Genomic DNA, 10,184 nt, shown 5'->3' with positions numbered 1-10,184 from the left:
GCATTGTGGGACTTTTTAGAGAGCAAACGTTTCAGTGCACTGGTAGGATTTTGCAATTGAGGCAGCCCTTAAATCGTCCGACTCTTTGATCAGTGCCCTAACTATTGAACTAGGGAGCTGATTGAGACGCACCCCATGTAAACCCATTAAACGAATACAAAGAAGGATGTTTCACATAGAGAAAATCCAAACACAGATGCAGGCTACTGGTGATAAATCTATTTAAAACAGCAGTCCCACCACGCAATTTACTTTACAGATCAAACATTACTTGAACAACTTTTCTGCACCATTTTTACAGTGATAGTTGACATTATGCCACAAATGCTGCAATTCAACATGCAATTCATGGATTTCCATTTTAAACCAAATTTACTTAAGGCTTAAGGTCATTTGCGCTCCCTTTTGTAACTGATGATTGTCAAGGTCTAATCTGAGCAATTTTAACTCATTGTGAAAGTGGAAGTATAAATTCACTGCTAGAATACGGTCCATTGCTCACGTATCTTTGTCAAGTTTCAGTCGTAATTTAAAAGATGACTTGTGGAGGGGGATCTTTGTTGTGACATCTTATGAGCATAACATTTTTATTTATTTTGGCTTGCATTACATCAAAATCAGTTTCTGGTCCCTGAATGCTGCCAAATTTGGCTTTATGCTTAACTTCGTTTAGATTAAAGGATTAGATGTCTGCTGAATTTCTTTCAGAGCAAGAATTAGCACAAGTTTCTTTTACTTTTTTCAAAAAGCCAATGTGTGAGAAAATGTCAATAAATCATTTGAGGGAGACCAGGGATGGTTGTAACACGGGTTAATTTTAACACTTTTAATTTCTCCAATCAGGAACAAGTTACAAATCACCTGATTCACCTCACACATGCTCGGTTTAGTCCTTATTCCACATGTGAGAAAGTAAAGTCATGTGGCAGACACAGCAGATTTTAGAGCATAAAAACAAATTTTGATGTAAGAAGGTAAAAAAAAGTTTTACTTTTTGTTATGGCAATTCCTGCTTTGTAGTTAAACTCATCAAGTTAAATTGTTTATTGCGTTTCTGTGAAGATATTTTTCATGCAAGTTGTTTTGGCTTTTAGCTGTAAGGTGAGCTAGTTCAATGGCTACAAGACTTTGGGTTAGTTGTAACATGTGTTGAATAAAAAACTTTCGAAATCAATTTTTGTCATAATCCTTATTTCATAATGTTAAATATCACCCCGGTGGATATCATAATGTTAGCCTACATCTCACCTCAGGGCATGTTACAACTAACCCGGACTATGGAGTGAATTGTATTTCACTCCTCGTGTTTGAAACTAAACCACTGTGTTTGTGCTGCAAATATAACAGCTGTCATTTAATAGCTGACACTTGTAACTAATTTTAATCACATTTTGAATTCACTGGCTTAAACGAACTCCAAGATACAGACAGAAATGTCACAACCATCCCCGGTCTCCCCTATATCTGTCTTGTTTTGCGACTCAGAAGTAAGTTATTTTGAATGTGCGACCAGAAGAATATTAAAATGCTGTTAATGGTAAAATAATTTGCGCTACAAACCAGTGTGTTTATGATTACGGTAATAAATTGAAATAATATGAAATTTGCAATATAAAGCCGCATAACAAACAGTTTTTGTACATGTAAAATAACTGGAAACGAATGAGACCAGAAGCCTTGACACATTCAAGTTACAAATGGCCGCACCCGCTCTTACCTTAAAAATAATGTGGATATTTACCTCCAAATGCTGGTGTACTGTTCAGTAAATATAGTTTTCAAAAATTGCCAACGGCCAAAATAAAGAAATCATTTGGGGATACATGCCTACTATTAAACAATTAATCATCCTGATTATTCCAAAAGAAAAAAAAAAAAAAACATCTGCACTGAAATTAGAAAATTAACAAGCTCAAGTTTTTCATGGCCGCATATGACAGTTTGATTAATGACGGTCACTTGAGACTATAGTATTATCGCACTGCAGACTTAGCAATAAGATTGAGTCGACCACCTGCTTCCCGCTTGTGCAATTAACATTCTGAGGATTTAACACATGGCTATGAGAATTTGTAACAAAAAGTTTATTGTCGTATTGTATTGACAACATATGAAGTAACATGAATATATTAATAGTTAAATAGAGTGACAATATTTTTTACTCAAAATACAAAATATTGAAAAGTACAAAAATATATAATAAATAACAATTTATTGTATTGAATTATGATGCAAAACAATATAGATGAAGTAACAATAACAAATATTTTATGTTAAATAGTGACAATATTTGTTACAACAACAAAAATAATGAAAATTGCAAAAAAATATTATAAATAACAATTCTGAATTATAATGCAAAACAATAAAGATAGAGTAACAATAATTTAAATACTTTTATGTAGAATTTTTTTTAACTTAAAATGCAAAATATTGAAAAGTGCAAAGAAATATTATAAATAAATATGGTTGAAAAAGTTATCATGAGAACATTACTGGGAAATTCTGTTAATAACAGGATCTTAAAAAGATGCTACAATACTGAGACATACTGTAAAAGTGATACAATCTTTCATAAATGAATAAGTGCAGTTTACAAATAATATGGACTAGCCATAAGTTGTTGTCTTTTTGGCGTTAATATTGATGAAGCTCTTCAACTCATCCAGAAAGACTACAGAGTTATTAAGAACAGTGTGGCTCCACTGTTTTCTTTCATATGTATCATTTGTATGCCAGAAGACAGGCTTCTTTGTCCTGTTTGTGCATTGACCTATTGTACCTGCTACACAGTTTATGGTATCTTTTAAGACATTTTTGATTTCTTTAGGTATGGGATTCGCGGAACTACTTAGGTTACTTTGGTGTTCATCTATCAGCTCAACTGCCCATTGCATGTAGTGAAGTCCACATTGAGCTCTGTGCCTTTTCTCTTCAGTGGTCAAGTTCTTTAAGTCAAGTTCTGAAATTGGTTTTGGCAATAGTCTAATGTCATTTCCGTTTGCTAAGAGCTGAAGAGAAAGAGAAAGAGATGGTTTTAAATAGTTAGAAAAGCCTTTGAACCATTAACAAACTCTGCTATGTCCTGTTAAACCATCTTATGGCAACACTTTACAATAAGGTTTCATTGGTTAACATGAACTAATAATAAACTGCACTTCTACAGCATTAATACATTATTAAAATCAGAAGTTGTATTTGTTAACATTAGTTAATGCACTGTAACATGAACACACAATGAACAGATGGATTTTAATTAACGAACATTAACAAAGATAAATCGATTAACAAATACATTAAATAATGTTAACAAATGAAACCTTATTGTAAAATGTTACCCATCTTATGAAAGGAAATGTCATGTAATGATAGAGAAATAATTCTGAACTCCAGAAAGAAATCTCTAAGAATCTTTCGGACAGCTACATATATCATCATTATCATTATCATCATCATAGTGTAGATGGAATGTAAATACATAAAGTGTCATAAAAATAAATGTCTTATCACTTTAAATATGTTATCACTAATCACATAAAAATGTCTTATCACTTTAAAAGGTATTACAGAGTATCTAAATCAGTATGGTTGTAATTCAACAGTCATGATATACTGTGATAGTATAATAAAACAAAGATTATTGGAGTATGTCAAGCTTTCCACTTTAAAATTTCAATTTCAATTTCTACATAGCAATTTCGGAGGGAAAATGCTTTCAAAGTAAATCCTACACCAATTTGTTTTCAGTGTATAGATCAATAATACCAAAATAGACAAATGCATGTGTAAAACACTGAACACTGAAGTTGACTTTAACTTGACTTAAAATGAATGTCACTGCATTAGATTCCCAAATATGAAACCCAAGTTGCAATCTTTGCTAGGACACTGTGAGAACTTCATACATATCCAGTAAAAATTGGTAAAAGGTCACTGAGCAAAAATTTAGCATCATTTCTTGGTTTGATATTGCATACGCAATGCAATTACATTCAGACATTGTAAAGTGTGGCCTAAATGCAGTGTTCTAATGTAAAGTATCTCTCAAGCAAGCTCATCAGCATTTCTATCTCATTTTTTCATTAAATACAGGAAAAGATTGATACTTACAAATTTGACCAATATTTTTTCCATCATTGACTTGGTGTGGTTTATGCGGTGTTCAACAAGACACCCTCGATCTGGCATCGCCAGGATTCCTCCATCTGTCATCAGCAGGATCGTCGTTAAAATCCACCAAATCAGAAGTCCTAAAAAGAAAAGTACATTGGTTAATGTCAGGCTTAAACTGTCATCTAAGTAAACTAGTTCTTACAAAAGAATTACAGATTTAACTGACCTGTTTTTGGCTCCATGATGAAAATTCACAGTATTCACAGTAACTCTCAGTGCTAGAGTAAACTCTTCAGAGTATGATACGTTTTCAATGTCAAATCTGTCAACTTTCCATCTTTTATACGCCTGTGACTGCTTAGTCATGAGAAAGGAAATGTTTCTAAGAATATCACACACACAAACACTTTCAATTAAACCAAAGACGTAAAATGCTTATCTTCTTTGTGGGTGATTATTGCTATGATAATCTGTCTGACATCATGTCATGCTTGGGGATGCTATCCTGAGTTCGAATGAACATGTGATACATGCTTAGACTCTTAATTGGCTGTAGGTAAATCTGAAGTGTTTGGGATGCCAGTCCTCATAATCACTGTTGATGACAACATATCTCATGCAATGTTCTGATCATGTGATGTGTGATGTATGACTTTACTTTTAGACGAGAGTCTGTGAAAATGTAAGTGTTATGTTGCATATTCGCTGCCTCAAATGTCAATGTAATGTGATGCTTTGTGACTTTGTCGCTGCAAAGTTTGGTCTTATTGGGTCATTTGTTACAAACATAGTATGTTGTGTCCATTTTATCATCCCATGCATATGTACACATATTAAAATATATTATAGGTATATGCCTGTATATGTATGTAACAGACATAATGTCACATGCTTTCTGTTGAATTGTTGTGACTGTGTTTGTCATAACCTAGATGTGATGTCACACAAGAATTTATTCCTGTGAATATCTAGTGGGAGTTACACAGTTGTATCTACTCCTTATAAGTCACTTCCTATTCAAAGTTAGATGGCTAATTGGAGATTTCTGTCCATGCTCTTGATAAGAGACATACTGTACAATACTGCACTGGAAGCTGCAAGTTTGCAGGTTTAAATGTCAAGTTGACCCAGAATGATTGACCCAGTGATAAACTTAGTATCGTATACATTGAACTGTCTGTTTCAATGTCTTGTTTTGTAATGTCCGCTCAACTATACTAACACTATAGTGATATATAACTGTACTAACACTTATTATTAGTAATAGTAGCCTATGTGCAATCTATCTGCATTTGCTATTGTCTTGCCATCAAGTTCATGTCACAAATGTGTTGTTTCTGTGTGTGTGTCTTTTTTTTTTTAAGCAGTGATCTTCAGAACTCTTGGAATAGATAACCAAAACATACTTGTATTGGATGACAAACAGCCTTTTCAGTTCCTTCTTTTGTGTGTATATATTACAAGTCAAAAGTTTGAAATAATTAGGATTTTGTTTTTGAAAGAAGTCTATGCTCACTAAGGCTGTGAAATATTATTACATTTTATTTCTATTTGAATATATTTAAAAATGTAATTTATTCCTGTGATGCAAAGCTGAATTTTCACCATCAGTAGGCTACTCCAGTCTTGGCACAGACTTGACCCAGCAGTGGGTAGGTATGTGAGGGGGTTCATCATTTTGCCAAGTTCTGGGAACGTTCCCTATTAGCTGGGAGCCCAACCCTCAGTTGAGCGTGAATAGATTGAATTAAAAGGTATGTAGGTCGTACGAATTCGCCACAGTATAAAAAATGATTGGTTAAAAACAACCATTTCTGGGTTATTTGGCAATCCAGCGCTGGGTAAATATTGAACAGAACAGATGCTGGGTTATTTTTACCCAGCTTGTTGGGTTTTGTACATTAACCCATTTGCTGGGTTGTTTTTTGACAGTGCTGGGTCAGTCAATTTGATATTGAAGGTCTTTCATTTTAAATAATAATAATGCACTCTAAAATCTCTTACAGGAACAGTTCAAATACAATTATTTTTAGTCGTTTGGCTCCTATAGTCAGTGGAGCTCACGGCAGCTTGTCGCGTGTTTTAGCCCTGGTCGCGTATTCGTTTGGATGTGAGACATTTTCCTCTTTGTGCAGTAATAATTTGATAGGAATACATTGTAATACAACCCTTAATTTCATTCAGGAAGTTTCCCCTCAGATGAAGTTTTCTCTCAGAACAGAAAATAAAATTGAACGTTGACAAAATGTTTCCAGTTTTTAAAGGGGCTATGTGTAGTTTTTCTACTAAAATGAATCTACTTTTCTACTTTTTTTATTGCCTGTGTGTGAAGGGGTTGTAATCTCACATTAAAATGATCCACTTGGCAGGTTTTGCTATTACCTCTGAAAGCAAGTATTCCTATTTCTATGTGGCTCCGGGTCGGATTTACCGCGAAATCCAGTGACGTGACTGAGACCTGCATGCATGCTCCCGAGCCTCTCGCCTCGTCTACTGACTTTGCACTCAACAGCGACGACACTGCAACTTATGACATGGAGTCTGCTAACACTAAGAAACAACCTGCTCCCAGCACAACACAGACTCCAACACAAAATCCACATAATGCTAAAAAACAAAAAAAAGCTGCTGAAGCTCGTCAGGCCAAACGTGAATCGGATCAACTTTGGACGAAAACACGGATCAACATCGGCACTCGCTTGTAAACGTATTGGTAGCAATCTGAAACATCCGCTAGAAGCCTCTGAAAACTACATATAGCCCCTTTAAACGGTTTGGCACAGTCACAGACTACCCAACATTAGGTTTCAATTGACCCAGGCTGAGTAGGTATGACCCAGCAGCTGAGTTACAGAAAAACTACCCTGCACTAGGTAAAAATATAAATAAATAATCCAATAAAATGACCCAGTACTCCAGTAGGCAATGAACCCAGCATTTGGGTTTAAAAAATAACCCAGCATTTTTTAGAGTGCACCGATTCTTCAAAACGTAAATGAATTGTCATGAGCATAATGCAATTTACTGTAGGCTACTGTAAATCACTTTGGATAAAAGTGATACACGACTTAGCCTACTGAATTAATAAATTGCAAATTACTGCTCTATTGCAAAATTGCAACAGGTACAGGAAAGATAAAGCATTTAATTCCACAAATGTTGCCTATCTTAGGCCCTCATGTCAGATTCCTCATTCTATTCTAGACTAGAGCCCGTAGCCTACGCCTCACGATTTTGCGAGGGAAAATCAAAAACTCGATGTGAGAAAATGCACACGCAGGCTTTAGAAATTCTTTTTGACCACTTCCCTTTTCTGTTTCATTATAAGAACATGGAAAGTAATCGAGATAACATTACACACAGATCTTCAGAGCGATATCGATTTTTTTTTTTTTTTCAAAGCTAATTGCCATGTCATCAAAGGACTGAAAGTTCGAACGAAACGGTTTTCCTGTTATTATCTGTCAAATCAAATTAAATTCCGGCAAACATCAGTTTCTCTAAATTACTCTAAGATACTTATAGGCCACACGTTAAATGTCTTGGATGGCATTGCGCCATTTAACATCAAAGCAAGTGATGCCAAAACCTTTCCACTAACTTCACTTTTATGAGACATTTTTGCCATGGCAAATAGCTTACTCACTCAAGGAAATTATATGCAAGTATAGTATGTATGTGTGAGTGTGTGTGGGGCGGTGTCCTTCTTCCATACAGCTGCATAGTGCACAAAGGAAACATTTTGAGTAAAAGAGATAACCTGTTCCTTTCTGCATTAGTAACACTTTTGGGTATAAGGTATACTCCTTTGTATGGTAGGAACAGGGTTTTTTAAATCAGATATCTGAATCCTTGATCTGTGGACGTATAGATAGGTTTCATCATCATGGCAGAGCAACAAACAGCACAACTTGTCATTTCCTGCCCACAATCGCATCATGTTCAGACTTTAGCTGTCTCTTTTCCAAGCTACTTCAGATTCATAAGGAGATTCATAAGGTGTGGTGACAATTCACAGATAAAGTGGTTAGTTAGCGATGGGTATTTTCAATGACCAGTATAAAATTCTGCCTTGTGCATCATAAACTTTTCCATGTAGGCCTAGCCTACGTGCACCTTTATTAGTCCAGTCATTTTATGAAAAAAGGTTGAGCAAATTGCAACAGAAGCAAACTGAACTGATTTTGTATCCTCAATATGTCCTGAGTAAGGAAAAAAAAAAAAGCCCAGAAGAATCCCATTAGGGGAAAGTTTAGAAAAAGACCCAAATATAGCCTATTCATTCTTATTCTTATACGTGAATAGGGTAAAAAATTTAACCTTTAGATATCAACATGAAAATTACTGAGTTGATTACTTGCATCAAGACAAACAAAAAATGCATTACAAGTGTGATAGAAATATTTTATGTAATGGGTGTTTTCAACATTAAATGTACAGAAAAACGCAGACTAAGGATGCTCAGGTCAAAGGCCATATATACTTAACCAAAAAGTGCTTAACACAGTAGAACTAACAGTCATATGACTAGCTCAGATCATTACAAACCAATCACCAGAACAAATCACAGTGAAGAAGACTTGAGTGACATTTATTTTTACTCAACTGTATGATATAAATGTACATGTATCTTTCTATTCAGGAGATTCACTTGGTTGTTGTGACCAGTGATCTCCCGGCCGTGAATAAAACTTCATTTCTACAAAGAGCAACTGGGGAGTCATGTCAGGTCCACAACAGATCTAAACATTGGGTATAGCCAGGTGAAAATGTCTTGTTGAATATTGGTGACATAACAGTAAAACACTTAATGTTAAGGTCTGAATGGAACCCATTATGGCTACCCATGAGCATTAATACATAGAGGCAGGAAGAAGTACTTTAGAAACCAGCCTTTATTAATTATTATTGCAGAGATGGGGTTTGGGGCTGGGTCCGTGGGACTGTTTCTGGGGGACGAGTCTGAGGGAAGAACAGGAGACAATGGTAAGGAGAATGCAGAAGACAAAAGGTAGGCAAAATAAAACGTGAATCCCCAGAAACAGTCTCACGGACCCAGCCCCAAACCCCATCTCTGCAATAATAATTAATAAAGGCTGGTTTAAATCGTTTAATGCACAGCTAGCCGTGGATTATCCCGCTTATACCATGTTAATTTGCCAGCATTGACCACTTAAAGCTGTTATTGATGTTTGCAGCACAATATTTGACAGGAAGGGTAAAACTGACGGTTATTTTCATCAGTCACGGCTCGTTAGATCCAGCATCCTGAATCTCTTTGAATCAGACAAAGAGATAAAGCGGTGCTTTTTTGAAGTAATTAAAAACTCATAGCTGATCGTTGTCAATGGAGAAAAAGGTCCTTTAAGCTTATATCGTATCTGTTTGGCTGGAAAAGTTAAGATGACTGTTATAACTGCTCTACACAGTTTTATCATAGTTGTGGTCAGGGGAGATTAGTTAAGAAATTAAAATTGTCTGAGTAATTGAATGATTAGATTTGTAAAATAATGAGCATGTTTTTTTAGTATGCCGTTGAAAACTGTCGACTTTTCAGATGACTATATGATTTTAGTAACATTATTTAACTGATATAATAATTTACTGTACAGGTCCCACTTAAGAGTTTTGCTCTAAACACAATATTCCTGACAGCAAAATATATATTTTTACGAAATACAGGTGATAATAAGCATTTATTCCTCAGTAGTATGATAGTTTTTCTGAATAATGGTACAGTTACTTTTACCATAGATATTTTCTCAAAAGTTAGCCGGCAGATTTGTAGAAGTTTAAAGCAAAGGAACAATAAAATAATCACATCCAACTGAAAAATAAGAGGAAACATTTATATAAATAAAAATCATGTTTATTCGGCCTTGTCTGTTCTGCTGATAAGATTGTGTTGATTGTGTAATGCTAGTGCTTTCTATCCTCACATGACACAAATTTAGTTTTAAAAACAAAAAAATGGTTTATTAGATGTGATTGAAAACAAACATAGCCTATAGTGTTTGTTCGTAGTTTATTATATGGGTCTTTTTTTTTCCCTTTAGATAACCGCATGACAG

The sequence above is a fragment of the Squalius cephalus genome (genome assembly GCF_949319135.1).
Source record: "Squalius cephalus genome assembly, chromosome: 5".
Classification (NCBI taxonomy): domain Eukaryota; kingdom Metazoa; phylum Chordata; class Actinopteri; order Cypriniformes; family Leuciscidae; genus Squalius; species Squalius cephalus.
The sequence above is the reverse complement of the archived record's forward strand: the minus strand, read 5'-3'. Positions refer to the sequence as shown.